This window comes from Chanos chanos, chromosome 11 (genome assembly GCF_902362185.1).
Source record: "Chanos chanos chromosome 11, fChaCha1.1, whole genome shotgun sequence".
Lineage (NCBI taxonomy): Eukaryota > Metazoa > Chordata > Actinopteri > Gonorynchiformes > Chanidae > Chanos > Chanos chanos.
In genome coordinates this window covers 17,385,949-17,403,552 of record NC_044505.1, presented here as the reverse complement: position 1 = coordinate 17,403,552, position 17,604 = coordinate 17,385,949, and the positions used below count along the sequence as shown (strand labels likewise).

The window sequence follows — 17,604 nt, the reverse complement described above, 5'->3', positions numbered from 1 at the left end:
ATCTCAAACAAGGACTTAAGATATGGCCATGAGTGCTCTGGTGGGCAAGCTTTATCTTTATCATCTTTATCTGACCTGGTAAAGTAATCAGTAAAACCACCAAGTTCAGTTGAGCAGTAAACCAATGATCAGGAGGTTCAGAATTTAAGTGTTCGAGTGTTAGATATTAGCGTCTAGGGTAGATATATAGATTAAAAAGTAAGGTGACCAGGTGGGGTAGAGTGTGTTTAGTCCAGGGTATGTGTAGGTAGAATGTATAGGTAAAAAAATAAAATAATTGTGTAGGTAAATAATAATAAGTAATTTAATATATGTTAAGGCTAATGAAGAGTTATTCTGAATCATTTCGAGGTTCAGTGCTCGGAGCACTGAGCTATACAATTTACAATTTTGTTATTTGGCAGACGCTTTTAGCCAAAGCGACTTACAATCAGTGCATCAGTCGGATTACTAATACCTCATGCACAGAGATCACAATAAGACTGAGCGTCAATTTACTCCTTTGTATTGTGCTCCTGGAATACTTTGACAAACACAGATACAAGACAAGGTTTTTTTTTTGTAAGGAAGGGAGGTTAGGCAGTGGGGGACAGGTGGGTTCTAAAGAGGTGGGTTTTCAGTTTCCTGCGGAAGATGGTAAGAGATTCTGCAGTCCTAACTGCATGAGGGAGGTCCTTCCACCACTGCGGGGCGATGGCAGAGAAGAGGTGTGGTCGGGAGGAGCGGCTGCCGGGTTCCCGAATTGAGGGGACCGTCAGTTGACCAGAGGTCGTAGAGCGGAGGGTTCTAGTAGGGGTATACGGAGTTATAAGGGACTGAAGGTTTGATAGGGTGGAGCCTCTTGTGGACTGGTAGGCCAGCACCAGTGTCTTGAACTGGATATGGGCAGCTACCAGAAGCCAGTGGAGTGCAGTAAGGAGTGGAGTGACATGAGTGTGAGATGAGTGACATGAGATAAGTGACATGAGCTATAAATAGAGTTTTTCAGAATAACTGTAATTTCACTGGGTTCAGAGTCTGAAATAAGGTTATGGTCACAGCTAAGTGATATTAATATTAAGTCTAAGATTCACAGTGGACCAGTGACCAGGATTTCCCTATACCATTGGCACAACATGTGTAATGTAGTCCTGAGAATCTCCACTGACGTTTATACCACCATGAGTCTGATGTTGGTACTTGCAGTTTTTTGCCTCTGTAGGTCTCACACACACACACACGCACACGCACACGCACACACACACACACATATGTATGCACATGTACTTATGCTAACACCCTAAACAGAGCTCAGTGAGAACATATTCTTTCAGAGTGAGATCTGACATGATGGGCTGGACTTCCTGTGACTAACGTTTTTCTCACCTCTTAAAGAGTCAGTTTCATGCAACACAAACACAGAAGTGCAGACACACAGAGTGAACACTGACATACAGAGACTACAGCAACGAACGCAGCGTAATAGTGTGTTAGAACATTAGAGAGTGGAGATGTCTGTGTGTATTTATGATAATGTAAACTATACTGAGAGAAGTGAACTGGACAGAGGAGAGAGAGTTGAGATGATGGTGGAGATTTATGAGAGTGCAGATGCTGTAATAGTCCCAGATGCCAACACACAGACAGAGGACGTCTCCACTAAGAGAAAGCCAGCAACTCAACACACAGGTACCTCTTACACAGGACAAGTGTAAATATCAATGTTTATTAGTCTTGGTGATACAAAAGTATTTCAGCTATACAGATTAGCAGCCAGGTTCATTTTATCTCCAGTAAAAACAAACAGTAAAAAGAGAAACAAGAAGAAACTATGAGTTCTCTAATAAATTGTCCACTCTGCACTGACAACTTTTGCTCCAATTAGTGTTTTCAGAAGAACTCATGAATTAATATATAAATAAACACATAACAATAATTATAATAATAATAATAATAATAATAATAATAATAAATTCTGGTAACAGAAGACAACCAGATCTGTCCCATTCAGTTGCCATTAGTGATACAGAAGTGCTTCCTGTCTGTCAAGCCAACGATATAGAGAAATTCTGGTTACTGGTTCACTGTGAATATTAGACTTAATACTAATATCAGTGAGCATAACGTTATTTGAGAACCTGAATCCAGTGAAATTGCACATCCGCTGTGCATAGAAACTACACACAAGAAGACAAACAATTAACGGTGGACAATAACAATATCCTCGCTACCTTTAGTAGACCATGAACAACTATGCAAGAATGAGGTATTAGGCTACTCATGAAGAGGCATGCTTAACCAAAAGAAACTTTCTGAGTGATGTTCTAGTCGAGTTACTTACTAATATCAGTGAGCATAACCTTATTTGAGAACCTGAATTCAGTGAAATTGCAGTTATTCTGAAAAAAAAAAAAACTCTATTCATGGCTCAGCGCTCTGAACACTGAACCTAGACATTATTCAAAATAACTTTTAATCAGCCTTAACATATATTCAGTAATAGCATTACAATAGCAAGTACAATAATACTCTTCAAATTCAATATTTTGTCTAAGTTCCTGGATCGTCACATTCAGTAACCTGGATATGAGTACTCAAAGAGTAGCAACGTGAACCTTTAGTACAACAACAGAATTCAAACGGTATAGAGTGAATCTAATGTTGAATAAATAGGGATTTCGGTGGAACGAGGGCACATCCGCTGTACATGCCTACAACAGCATAGAAACTACGCACAAGAAGACAAACAATTAACAATGGACAATAACAACATCCTCGCTACCTTTAGTAGACCACGTATGAATGAACAACAACTCAAGAATGAGGCATGCTTAACTTTCTGAGGGTTGTTCTAGTCGAGTTACTTACACACAACAGGGTCATGAGGGAAGGAGAGAAAGGGAAGAAGAGGAGCAAGCCCAGTCACACTGAAGTATGAGAGACCGGAGTTACTGAGGTTGGCAGCAGGAGACCGTAAGCGGGACTTCGTGTCGGTGCCAGGAAAGTCCTTAAGTGTCGCGGATCAGTGGCGAGAATATGACTGGGCTGATTCTTCGCAGAGACGAGCAGGGCGGAATGGACGGAGAACATTACGGTTGACACAACACAACCGGAGTTCAACTGACGCTAAACTGGAGCTAAACTGTCGGACTGTAGCGGAATTGCAGGATAGCTGCTCGTCTGGCATTGTATCCACTTAGCTCACAACTCCTTTCGGTGGTGTCGTCAATTCCGGCGTCTGTTAGGTGTTACGACATCTGAGTTTTTGCGTTGTCTCTGAGCGCAGGGGGGAAGCTTGGGCCATGATAAAAGGGACAGGGACAGAGAGGAGGAATGAGTCAAAGGAGGGTGGAAAGAAGGGGCGTGGGGGGAGGCAGGGAGAGAGAGTCTATTCAATTTCCAATACACAAGGAAACAAACTTTTATCAGCCCGTGTATTAATAAGTCTCCTCCAGTGGCCGCCCCTTAGGCCATAGAAGTACGTCCTGTCGTTAGAGTAAGCAGAAGCATTAATAATTTGTGTGTGTGTGTGTGTGTGTGTGTGTGTGTGTGAAAGTTGAAGGCTTATGACTGTGATTAGCTGCTGTATTAGAAATTAATCTCATTTAGCTGTTCGTCCTTTAAACTGAAAATGCACGAGTTCAAGTTTTAAAATGGAGTGACAAAACGTGTTTCTGTTTCTGCTTGTCTTCTCAGGTAGTGACAGATGCTACAGACTGACTGCAGTGTGTCTGGGGCTGCTGTGTGTTCTCCTGCTGGCTGTCATCATAGTGCTGTGTGTCTGGTACACTGCAGAGAGAGACCAGTTACAAACCAGATATAATAACCTGAGCATAGAGAGAGACCAGTTACAAAGTATCTTCAAGAATCTGACCAAACAGAAAGATCAGTTACAAATCAGATACAGCAATTTAACTGAAGAGTATCAAAATGTGTTGTCTGAACTGGGTAAGTGAACATTTTAGTCTTTATTTTCAAAGATCCCTCATCAGCCATTGTGTGTTTCAGTCAGTTTCAGCTTTTTGTGTTTTGAGTGATAAACTGCACCATGTTGTCAGTAATTGTAGCACTGTGAGTGTTAATGTATGAATGATTTGCATGTAATGTGTATCGTATTAGTCAGACATTTCTTGTGTGTGTGTGTGTGTGTGTGTGTGTGTGTGTGAGAGAGAGAGAGAGAGAGAGAATACAAGTCAATGACCTTTTTTGTCCTGATGATCATATAAACAGATAATCCTGCTCTACAAGGTTGGAGATATTTCAGTCACAGTCTGTACTACATCTCGACTGAATGGAAGAGCTGGAGTGAGAGCAGACAGGACTGTATAAAGAGAGGAGCAGACCTGGTCATCATAAACAGTGAAGAGGAACAGGTAAGAGAAAAGTTCTCGTGTGTGTGTGTGTGTGTGTGTGTGTGTGTGTGTGTGTGTGTGAGTATTTGTGTTTGTGTGAGTATATGTGTTTGTGTGTGTGTGAGAGAAAAGTTTGCGTGTGTGTTTGTGTGTGTGTGAGTTTGTGTGTGTATACAGTACTGTGTAAAACTCTTAGGCACGTAAGATTTTTTACAAAACATTTGTCTTAAAACAGTTCTTTTCTATTTTCTCTATTAGTGTGTCAGTAACAAATATCATATTTTAGATTTCCAAACATTTCTTTTGAAAATAGTGAAATGTGCCACTAAGACTAAATAAAGAAAGGAAATGTCAAGCAAACACAAAACCTACCAGGCCCTCCAAACCGTTTTTTTTTGGGGGCATATACTCCAATGCATGATAAAATAGCTATACCAAACAAGTAAACAAAACAGGTGGGAATCATTAGCAACATAAGCAGGTTTAAACACAGTTATTGACTGAAACAGAAACGCCTGTGTAGAGGGAATAAAACTGGGTGAGGATCACACAAACTAAAAAAGTTAGATTGCTGAACAGATTGCTAATCTTACATCATGACAAAGGTGAGCATAGCCACAAGACACAAGGTGGTGATCCTACATCCGTGAGGTCTATCGCAGGCAGAAATTTCAAGACAGACAGGCGTTTCCAGATGTGTTATCCAAGCTCTTCTGAAGAAGCACAAAGAAACAGTCAAGGTTGAGGACCAGAAACGCAGTGGTCGGCCAAGGAAACTCAGTTCAGCAGATGAACGACACATCGAGTTGACCTCTCTCCGCAATCGGAAGACGTCGAGCAGTGCCGTTAGCTCAGGGCTGGCAGCAACCACAGGGAGCCTGGTACACCCATCTACAGTCCAGAGAAGTCTGGTCAGAAGTGGTCTCAAGGGAAGACTAACAGCCACACAAAACAGCCATCCCTCAGACGTGGAAACAAAGGCAAACAACTCGTGTAAGCATGAAAACTGAAGACCTGTGATGCAGCACAATGGCAGCAGGTGCTCTGGACTGATGAGTCCTAATTTGAAATATTTGGCTGTAGAAGAAGGCAGTTTGTTCGTTGAAGGGCTGGAGAACGTTACATGGATGAGTGTCTGCAGGCTACAGTAAAGCGTGGTGGAGGTTCCTTGCTGGTTTGGGGCTGCATTGCTACAAGTGCAGTTGGGGGATTTGGTCAGTATTAGTGGTCTCCTCAATGCTGAGAAATACAAGCAGATCTTATCCATCATGCACTACCATCAGGGAGGCGTCTGATTGGTCCTAAATTCATTCTGCAGCATGACAATGACACCAAGCATACAGCCAGAGTCGTAAAAGACTATCTTCGCCAAAAAGAGGAACAAGGAGTCCTTCAACAGATGGTGTGGCCCCCACAGAGCCCTGATCTCAGCATCTCTGAGTGTTGTCTTATTTGGCTTGTGTAGAGTTTTGACACAATGTGTGTAGGCAATCATAAAAAAAAACTATAACTGGTCATCTGCATGAATTCATTTTCACTTAATTTCTCACATCAGAAGTTTGTTGCTGAATTGAGGAAAACCAGCTATTCATATATTTGGATTGGTCTGACTTACAATGTAAAAGAAAGGAAGTGGAAATGGGTGGATGATACAGCACTGAGCACTGGGTGAGAGGTCACTGAATTTAACTCTGGTCATGAGACAGTTGTTGACTCTTAACCCTCAGTCTATTGCTCTGTATGAGAAACACATTAAACAGACTGATTCTCTGTGTTATTTCAGGTACTGGAATGAAGGACGCCCCAGTGTTGGTCAATATGGAAATGAGCGATGTGTCCTTATTTATCAGGTGCAAAACAGTCTGAAAAACTGGTATGATGTATCATGTTCTTATAGTATATACCACTGGATATGTGAGAAGAGACTTTTAAGCTGACAACACGATGACAGTTTCTCTTTTTCTAATATTTACTTTTGTTCTACTTATGTTGATTTGATGTTGGATATGTTGTTTTGTCTATGCAATGTTCGTACATGCATCATTTTTAACGAGAGAGAGAGAGTATTTATGTGCACGTGTGTCAAACAGGAAGTTCCACAGCAGAGAACAGAAACCACAGACATTTCAGAGATAAAATAGTACAGACTGACTGCAGTGTATCTAAAGTTCTGATGGAGAATAAAACATTTGTTCAACTAATGACTTTGTATCTTTACTCTGACTCACATTAAGGACAGTGGATGCACGGACTGGTGTGACTGACAGAGATACAGTGGGGGAAATGGGTGGACAGTAAAGCACTGGTCACTGAATTCAACTCTGACTGATCCAGTTACTGACTCTCAGTCCTCAGACATATGAGTATTAGTATAGACTGACTTCATCCTCATTAAGATATTGATTAAATTGCAGCTTTGTTCAAATCTGATTTGACGTAGTCCTGAGAATCTACACTGATATTTATATCACAATGAGTCTGATGTTGGTACTTGTAGTTTTTGACTGCTGTAGAAGGTCACACACACACACGCACATGCACACACGCACACGCGCACACACACACACATACACACACACACACACACACACACACACACACACACACACACACATACGCTTATGCTAACACCCGAAACAGAGCTCAGTGAGAACTTTCAGAGTGAGATCTGACAAGATTGGCTGGACTTCCTGTGCTTAACGTTTTTCTCACCTCTTTAAGAGTCAGTTTCATGCCACACAAACACAGACACACAGAGTGACCCTGACATACAGAGACTACAGCTTTAACTCAGTGTAACAGTGTGTGTTAGAGAATTAGAGAATGGAGATGTCTGTGTGTATTTATCATAATGTAAACTATATTGGGAGAAGTGAACTGGACGGAGGAGAGAGAGTGGAGATGATGGTGGATATTTATAATAGTGCAGTCGCCGTCAGAATCCCAGAATCCAGCACGGAGAGAGAAGATCCAACAGCTCAACACACAGGTACAATCCAACAGCTCAACACACAGGTACAATCCAACAGCTCAGCACACAGATACCTCTTACAGGGCTGACTGTAAATATCAATGTGTTTGATAGTCTTGGTGATACAAAAATATTTCAGCTATACAGATTAGCTGTCGGGTTTACTTTGTCTCCAGTTAAAACAAACAGTAAAAAGAGGCACAATAAGAAACTATGAGTTCTCTGATAAATTGTCCACTCTGCACTGAAAACTTTTGCTCTAATCCGTGTTTTCAGAAGAACTCATGAATTAATAAATAAATAAATACATAATAATAATAATAATAATAATAATAATAATAATAATAACAATAATAATAATAAATTGTAGTAACAGAAGACAACTAGATCTGTCCCATTCAGTTGCCATCAGTAATACAGAAGTGCTTCCTGTCTGTCATGCCAATGATATAGAGAAATTCTGGTTACTGGTTCACTGTGAATATTAGACTTAATACTAATATCAGTGAGCATAACGTTATTTGAGAACCTGAATCCAGTGAAACTGCACATCCGCTGTACGTGCCTACAACAGCATATAAACTACACAGAAGAAGACAAACAATTAACGGTGGACAATAACAATATCCTCGCTACCTTTAGTAGACCATGAACAACTATGCAAGAATGAGGTATTAGGCTACTCACGAAGAGGCATGCTTAACCAAAAGAAACTTTCTGAGTGATGTTCTAGTCGAGTTACTTACACACAACAGGGTCGTGAGGGAAGGAGAGAAAAGGGGAAGAAGAAGAGCAAGCCTAGTCACATTGACGTATGAGAGACCTTAGTTACTGAGGTTGGGAGCAGGAGACCATGAGCGGGACTTCGTGTCGGTGCCAGAAAATTCCTCAAGCGTCGCGGATCCTCCGTAGTGGAGGAGACTGAGCTGATTCTTCGCAGAGACGAGCAGGGCGGAAAAGACGGAGAACATTACGTTTGACACAGCACAACCAGAGTTCAACTAAACTGGACGCTAAACTGGAGCTAAGCTGTAGGACTGTAGCTGAACTGTCGCGTAGCGAAATTGCAGGATAGCTGGTCGTCTGGCATTGTATCCACTTAGCTCACAACTCCTTTCGGTGGTGTCGTCAATTCCGGCGTCTGTTAGGTGTTATGACATCTGTGTTTTTGCGTTGTCTCTGAGCACAGGGGGGAAACTTGGGACATGATAAAAGGGACAAAGACAGAGAGGAGGAATGAGTCAAAGGAGGGTGACAAGAAGGGGCCGGGGAGGAGGCAGGGAGAGAGTTTATTCAATTTCCAATACACAAACAAACTTTTATTAGCCCGTGTATTAATAAGTCTCCTCCAGTGGCCGCCCCACATGTCATAGAGGTACTTTTCATCATTAAGTGGTAGAGTAAGCAGAAGAATTAATAATTTGCGTGTGTGTGTGTGTGTGTGTTGAAGGCTTATGACTGTGATTAACTGCTGTATTAGAAATTAATCTCATTTAGCTGTTGGTCCTTCAACTGAAAATGCACAAGTGCAAGTTTTAAAATGCAGTGACGAAACGTGTTTCTGTTTGTCTTTTCAGGAAGTGACAGATGCTACAGACTGACTGCAGTGTGTCTGGGGCTGCTGTGTGTTCTCCTGCTGGCTGTCATCATAGTGCTGTGTGTCTGGTACACTGTAGAGAGAGACCAGTTACAAACCAGATACAGTAACCTAAGCATAGAGAGAGACCAGTTACAAAGTATTTTCAAGAGTCTGTCCAGAGTGAAAGACCACTTACAAACCAGCTTCAACAATCTAACTAGAGAGAGAGACCAGTTAGAAATCACTTGCAACAGCCTGACTGTGGAGCGACACCAGTTACTGAAAGAGAGACAAAAGTATCAAAATGTGTTCTCTGAACTGGGTGAGTGAACATTTTAATCTTTATTTTCAAAGATCCCTCATCAGTTACAGCCATCGTGTGTTTCATTCAGTTTCAGCTTTTTGTGTTTTGAGTGATAAACTGCACCATGTTGTCAGTAATCGTAGCACTGTGAGTGTTAATATATGAATGATTTGCATGTAATGTGTATCGTATTAGTCAGACATCTCTTATGTGTGTGTGCATGTGTGTGTGTGTTTGTGTGAGAGAGAGAGAGAGAATACAAGTCATTGACTTGTTTTGTCCTGATGATCATATAAACAGATAAATCTGCTCTATTAGGTTGGAGATATTTCAGTCACAGTCTGTATTACATCTCTACTGAAGAGAAGAGCTGGAGTGAGAGCAGACAGGACTGTATAAAGAGAGGAGCAGACCTGGTGATCATAAACAGTGAAGAGGAACAGGTAAGAGAAAAGTTCTCGTGTGTGTGTGTGTGTGTGTGTGTGTGTTTGTGTGAGTATTTGTGTGTGTGTGTGTGTGTGTGTGTGTGTGTGTGTGTGTGTGTGTGTGTGTGTGTCTGTGTGTGTATACAGTACTGTGCAAAAGTCTTAGGGACGTAAGATTTTTCACAAAACTTTGTATTAAAACAGTTCTTTTCTATTTTCTCTATTAGTGTGTCAATAACAAATATCATATTTTAGATTTCCAAACATTTCTTTTGAAAATAGTGAAATGTGCCACTAAGACTAAATAAAGAAAGGAAATGTCAAGCAAACACAAAACCTACCAGGCCCTCCAAACCGTTTTTTTTGTGGGCATATACTCCAATGCATGATAAAATAGTTATACCAAACAAGTAAACAAAACAGGTGGGAATCATTAGCAACATAAGCAGGTTTAAACACAGTTATTGACTGAAACAGAAACACCTGTGTAGAGGGAATAAAACTGGGAGAGGATCAGCCAAACTAAAAAAAGTTAGATTGCTGAACAGTTTGCTAATCTTACACCATGACAAAGGTGAGCATAGCCACAAGACACAAGGTGGTCATCCTGCATCCGTGAGGTCTATCGCAGGCAGAAATTTCAAGACAGACAGGCGTTTCCAGATGTACTATCCAAGCTCTTCTGAAGAAGCACAAAGAAACAGGAAAGGTCGAGGACCAGAAACGCAGTGGTCGGCCAAGGAAACTCAGTTCAGCAGATGAACGACACATCGAGTTGACGTCTCTCCGCAATCGGAAGACGTCAAGCAGTGCCGTCAGCTCAGGGCTGGCAGCAACCACAGGGAGCCTGGTACACCCATCTACAGTCCAGAGAAGTCTGGTCAGAAGTGGTCTCAAGGGAAGACTAACAGCCACACAAAACAGCCATCCCTCAGACGTGGAAACAAAGGCAAACAACTCGTGTAAGCATGAAAACTGAAGACCTGTGATGCAGCACAATGGCAGCAGGTGCTCTGGACTGATGAGTCCTAATTTGAAATATTTGGCTGTAGAAGAAGGCAGTTTGTTCGTTGAAGGGCTGGAGAACGTTACATGGATGAGTGTCTGCAGGCTACAGTAAAGCGTGGTGGAGGTTCCTTGCTGGTTTGGGGCTGCATTGCTACAAGTGCAGTTGGGGGATTTGGTCAGTATTAGTGGTCTCCTCAATGCTGAGAAATACAAGCAGATCTTATCCATCATGCACTACCATCAGGGAGGCGTCTGATTGGTCCTAAATTCATTCTGCAGCATGACAATGACACCAAGCATACAGCCAGAGTCGTAAAAGACTATCTTCGCCAAAAAGAGGAACAAGGAGTCCTTCAACAGATGGTGTGGCCCCCACAAAGTTTTACCACAATGTGCAAAATTCCGCAACAAGTGTGTAAGCAATCATAAAAAACTGTAATTGGTCATCTGCATGAATTCATTTTCACTTAATTTCTCACATCAGAAGTTTGTTGCTGAATTGAGGAAGACCAGGTCTTCATCTGTTTGGATTGGTCTGACTTACAGTGGAAGAGATAGGAAGTGGAAATGGGTGGATGGTACAGCACTGAGCAGTAGGTAAGAGATCACTGAATTTAACTCTGGTCATGAGACAGTTATTGACTCTTAACACTCAGTCTATTGTTCTGTATGAAAAACACATTAAACAGACTGATTCTCTGTGTTATTTCAGGTACTGGTATGGAGGACAGCCCAATGTTGGTCAATATGGAAATGAGCGATGTGTTCTTATTTATGATGCGCACAACAGTCTGAAAAACTGGTACGATGTATCATGTTCTCATTATATGTACCACTGGATATGTGAGAAGAGACTTTTAAGCTGACAACACCGTGATTTTCTAGCAATAACTTTTGTTCTACTTCTTATGTTGATTTGATGTTGGATATGCTGTTTTGTTTCTATGCAGTGTTCATACATTCATCATTATTAACAAGAAAGAGAGAGAGAGAGAGAGAGAGAAAGAGAGAGAGAGAGAGAGAGAGAGAGAGAGAGAGAGTTTGTATGTGCATGTGTGTCAAACAGGAAGTGCCACTACAGAGAACAGAAAACACAGACATGTCAGAGATCAAATAGTACAGACTGTCTGCAGTGTGTCTGAGGTTTTGATGGAGAATAAAGATTTATGTTTAACTAAAGACTTTGTATCTATATTTTGACTCACATTAAGGACAGTGGGTGCATGGACTGGTGTGACAGACAGAGATACAGTGGGGGAAATGGGTGGACAGTACAGCACTGATCACTGAAAGTAACTCCAGTTACTGACTCTTAATCCTCAGTCATGTATGAGTATTAGATTAGACTGGGTTTATACACTGTTTCAGGAGCTGGTTGAAGAAGGGGTCTGATAATGTTTGTAAGGGAGAGAATTAGCTGTTATGCATATTGGATTTAACATTTTGCAGAGCTAGAACAATACATACTGTAAATTCTTTATTGACTTCAAGTGAAGAAAGAACCCAACCTTTATTGGAGACCAGCTATTATTAGAGACAGGCCAATATTTGATGTGTTACTATGATCTGCAAGATCATAATGCAAACGAAACAGTGTCGATTGTTTTAAGTTTCTGTGCTACTGTTATAGCTACAATGTGAGATTGTTTAATTAAGCTGAATATGTAGATATATACATATCTATATATAGCATCAGCTTGTGTGCAATGCACAATAAAGCTTAGCGCACAGACCGCACAAAAGCGGATGTTTCATATGCATTTAAACTGTAGAATTTTCACCGATATTTTTAATGCACCCACATTGCGTGGATTTGGAGAGAGAATAAAGAGCACAATTACTGACCGATTAAAACCATCTGTGGATATAGCAGATGCTGCAGTAGTTTACAAAGAACAGTAATTCTATCACAAAATGAAATTTTTAATCATTTACTTTATTTACTTTGATTAGTGTTGATTATTCTGTGAATTATTTGTTTTTACACAGCCAAGTACAAACTGTTAGGAGAATTTAAATGACCCTGTTTAGAACGAAACTAGCTAATGGGCCTTATCAAATCACAAATTTGTTGCATGTATACGAAGAGGGAACAAAGATATTGTACATGTTGGTTGACTCGCAATCTGAGAAACTGGGATGATGTATCGTGTTCTTCTTATAAGCACAGGATCTGTGAAAGAACGTTAATACTGACAATGCAATGATAATTGCACTTTTCATACACATGTTGATGTTAGGTGGCCTGTTTAGTATGTGTACACAATGTTTATACATTTGTCATCAAAGAGAGAGAGGGAGAGAGAGAGAGAGAGAGAGAGCTTGCACGTGTATATGTGTCTCTAACAGGAAGTGCCACTACAGAGATCAGAAACCACAGACATTTCAGAGATCAAATAGTACAGACTGACTGCAGTGTGTCTGAGGTTTTGATGGAGAATAAAAGATTTATGTTTAACTAAAGACTTTGTCTCTTTACTCTGACTCACATTAAGGACAGTGGGTGCATGGACTGGTGTGACTGACAGAGATACAGTGGGGGAAATGGGTGGACAGTACAGCACTGATCACTCAACTTAACTCTGATGCTGACACTTACAGCTGTCTACTACTGTCACAAAGAAAAACCATGAATAAGTCAATTTTGTGTTTCACCTGAAAATAAGAATGTGAAACTGATACATTTCTGATACAAACACATTCACATGCATATGCACACACACACATTCACATGCATATGCACACACACACAAAACAAACGTACATTAGTGGGGTTATGGGTGTAGTCCAGAGAATCTACACTGATGTTTATATCACTATGAGTCTGATGTTGGTACTTACAGTTTTTTGCTTCCGTAGAAGGTCACACACACACACACGCACACACACACAAGATGTACTTGTAATTTCACAAAATATCACACGAGGGCGATATTAACACCAAAATGATCTAAATCCTTTGGTTCGGTATCAAATCCTTTTCGATGAGACCAGTGTACTAAAGACACCAAAACAGAACGCCCACCACAAAACTGATGTATTTCAGGTTTGACGGACACATCTGAAGAACCAGTTCAAAACAATCATAATAGATTTACCAAAGCGGGCGTGCGAATTTTAATTGCGGTTTTGTGAATCAAACCTGGAATGGCAGTTAAAGAATAGGTTACAGGTCAAGAAGAAGTTGAAGTTGCGTCTTCTTTCTCGTTTGGATTATTTTGAAACTCAGATCGACGACCCACGCTTGATTGGATGTTTAGTAATTTCATTACTAAACATCCGTGACCATGTTGTTGACCTAGAGGGCGCTACATGGGGGTGGGAGGGTAGGACGGGCAACAATATCTTTGAGTGGAAAGTCTGAGGTTGGCGCGAGGGAGAGGGTGATAAAGTTCTCTACCTCACTGAATGAATTCATCCTATTTTCCGTGTATCATCTGTTTCATTCTGAAATGCAGCCGAATCTTTTCATCGCAATTCTATTTCTGCCGCTAAACTTTGCCGGTGCTGAGTCGAAAGCCAAGTGCTCGTCGCGGTGCGACGTGAACAAGTGTCCGATTCCCAGCTGTCCAAGTGGCTACGTCCCCGACCGCTGCAACTGTTGCTTGGTTTATTCCCTGGGAGAGGGTGAGCCGTGTGGCAGGAAGGACGACTTGCCGTGCGGAGATGGACTAGAATGTAAATTTCCGGCTGGAAAGCGACTGTCCAAGGGATTTTGCCAATGTAAAATAGGCCAAAAGGTGTGCGGGAGCGACGGGAAAACTTACGGCAACGTCTGCAAGATGAAGGCGGCAAGTCGCAAGGCACTGCAAAGGGGTGAAGTGGCAATAACACGAGCGCACAAGGGACAGTGTGCACCTGTCAGAACAGGTAGGTCATCATCACTGATGGGTCTGCTTTACGTCTTCAGTTGGATTCATTCCTGTTTTACGGAAATTCCTGTTTTACGCACTAAAAGAACGACATATACCCTCTCTCGCACAAAAGGAAAAAAAATTAGAAGCGTTTGCTCTAAGTTTTAAGATTTTGCTTTGTGCTGACACACAGAGTAAAATCAGACATACAGAGACTGCAGCGTTAACTCAGTGCAATAGTGCGGTAGAGAATGAAGATGTCTGTGTGTATTTATGATACTGTAAATAGTATTGAGAGAGGTGATCTAGACTGCTAAGACAGAGATTTGGGATGATGGTGAATATTTATGAGAGTACAGACACTGTGACACTAAGAGATGCCTACATACAGGAGACGCCATCTCCACAATGAGAAACACTCTGACTCAGTACACAGGTATATCTCAGACAGGAAGAGTGTATCAACATGTTCAGTGACCTTGATGTAACCAAATTATTTCCTCCACACAAATGAGCAGATAGAGTCATGAGAGAGAAAGAGTTTCAAGCTTGTGAAAATGAGATTAGCTGCAATATCAGAAGTGACTCTCAGTTGCTTGTGTCCTTTAATTTCAATTAGTTTCCCTGTGACTTGGGAGTAACCTAAACAGGGGAAGCAAAGAGAAACAGATGCAGTGAACAAATAATGAAGCTGTTAACTAATCAACATGTGAACCTGAGAGCTTAGGTCTGGTGTTCTCTGCCTCCCTCTGGTGGCCAGATGAAAAATTTCAACTTGTACGGTACATTCATAATGCATTTGCCAAGAGAAAGGGAAACTAAGAGTAACCCAATGTTTGCGAGGGTTTCCTGTTTCCAGGAGACTAAGTTCGTCTGAGAGGTAGAAGCTTATTTAAAGAGCAGCCTTTAAAACCAGGAATCTTACCCCATTTCAAGTTTCTAAGACCAACTCTGTAAAACCCCAGAGAGACACACAAACATCTTGCCTTGTTCATAAATAGGTGGTTAAGATAAAGGATTAAAAACTCTTTAATATAAGTTAGAAAAGGTTTATGAAAACCCTCATATTGATGAATTATTTTAAGATGGAGTCAGCAAACTTTTGACTCCAAGATGGTTTTGTAAAACTCACTGGGGTGTTCACTCGCTTTCTAAGCCGCTTATCCTAATCAGGGTCACGGGGGGTGCTGGAGCTGTCTCCAGTTCACCTAACGTGCATGTCTTTGAGAGGAAACCCGAGCTCCCAGGGGAATCCCACGCAGACAAGGGGAGAACAGGCAAACTCCACACAGAAAGGACCCGAGAACTCCAGACCGTCTTGCTGCGAGGCGAAAGCGCTACCCACTGTGCCACCCGTGCTGCCCTTGGTAGGGAGTTTTGAAAGTGAATTAACTGAAGAGTGCACTTCCTGTTTGGGTCAGAAAGCCTTGAATTAGGCCCATATTCAAAACAGTATTTTCACGTCATTAAAAAAAAAAAAGATCACCAATTATTTCCCACACATTCTCCACATGACTTCCTGTGGTTACAGCTTCCCATGGCTATCAAACGCATGTCTCAGAAGACTCAACTGAAAGATGACAGCTGTGGCAAGACCTGTAGAGACGTGAAGAGACTGCAGTATTAACTCAGTGTAAAAATGTGTGTTAGAGAAAAGAGATGACTGTCTGCATTGAATATAATGTCAACAGTACTGAGAGAGGTGAACAGGACAGAGGAGAGAGAGTGAAGATGATGGTGGATATTTATGAGAGTGCAGATGCTGTAAGAGAGACCCATCAACTCAATACAAAGGTACTGGGACAATTTCATTCATACCTGCAAAGGTTGGAAGGTAGGGAAAGAAATAGAAAAAATGACAGCAGACCGGGGGGGGGGGGGGGGGGGGGGGTGTTTGAACTAAAATGTCTCTGTGTGTCTGTTCATGTCCTCAGGAAGTGACAGATGCTATAGACTGACTGCGGTGTGTCTGGGGCTGCTGTGTGTTTTATACAGCACTGGCACTACGATGGCTTACTTCAGGCCCTTGGGGACCATTTCCAGAGGTAGAGACAGGTTGAAGATTCTTGTGAATACCTCAGCCCGCTGATCAGCACAAGTCCTTAAGCACAATGCATTGAGCACAATGCATTGAGCTTGTTGGACAGTGTGACATCACTGTGGGGGCAGACAGCGTTGCCCTTGTAGTCAATGATAGCCCTGATAACTTTCTACATGCTCCTGGTGTCAGCGCTGTTGAAGTGGTCCTCTACACGCTGTATATGGAGGTCCTTAGCCTTTTTTATGCCTATTTTTAGGTTTGATCTGGCGACACTGTATGCTGTTGTGTCACCAGATTTAAAAGCATTGTAGCGTGCTTTTAAGAGATTTTGTACCTCTTTGTTCACTGGGGGACAAGCCCCTTTAATTGGCCTGAACTTGTCTTTCTCGGGAAACCGAGGTTGGCAGCATCTCAAAATTCTGTCTGCTTCTGCCAGGGCCAAATTTCAACCTGTGGCGAAGTGTGTTTCGTGGCTTGTTGGGCTAGGGGTAGATTCTTGCTTTGGGTGCGAGAGGTCCCAGAATCAACTCCTGGACGAGCCCCTTTAATTGGCCTAAACTTGTATTTCTTGGGAAACCGAGATTGGCAGTGCCTCAAAATTTCGACTGTTTCTGCCAGGGCCGCTGAAATGTCAGCCTTTGGAAAGTTGTGGTTGTTGGTCTAGGGGTATGATTCTTGATTAGGGTACGAGAGGTCCTGAATTTGTCTTTCGCGGGAAACCACCTCAAAATTTCATCTGCTTCTGGCAGGGCTGCCAAAATTTCAATCTTCAGAACAATTGGTGGCTCGTTGGTCTATGAGTATGGTTCTCGCTTTGGTGGTGAGCGGTCTCGGGTTCAAACCTCCCTTTAATTGGCCTGAACTTGTCTTTCTCGGGAAACCGAGGTTGGCAGTGTCTTAGAATTTCTTCCCCCTCTACCAGGGCCGTCGAAATTTCAACCCTCGGAAGGACATGTTTCATGGCTCGTTGGTCTAGGGGTATGATTCTCGCTTAGGGTGCGAGAGGTCCCGGGTTCAACTCCCGGACGAGCCCCTTTAATTGGCCTGAACTTGTCTTTCGTGGGAAACTGCCTAAAATTTCATCTGCTTCT

The 17,604-nt window shown here is 41.9% G+C and overlaps 1 non-coding gene across 1 annotated transcript; it reads left to right on the top strand.

Annotated features, from left to right (window-relative positions):
- The first annotated feature begins 17,474 nt into the window (after positions 1 to 17,474).
- trnap-agg (transfer RNA proline (anticodon AGG)) lies at positions 17,475 to 17,546 on the top strand. The gene has a single exon. It is a non-coding gene; the product is annotated as a tRNA-Pro (tRNA).
- The last annotated feature ends 58 nt before the right edge of the window (positions 17,547 to 17,604 follow it).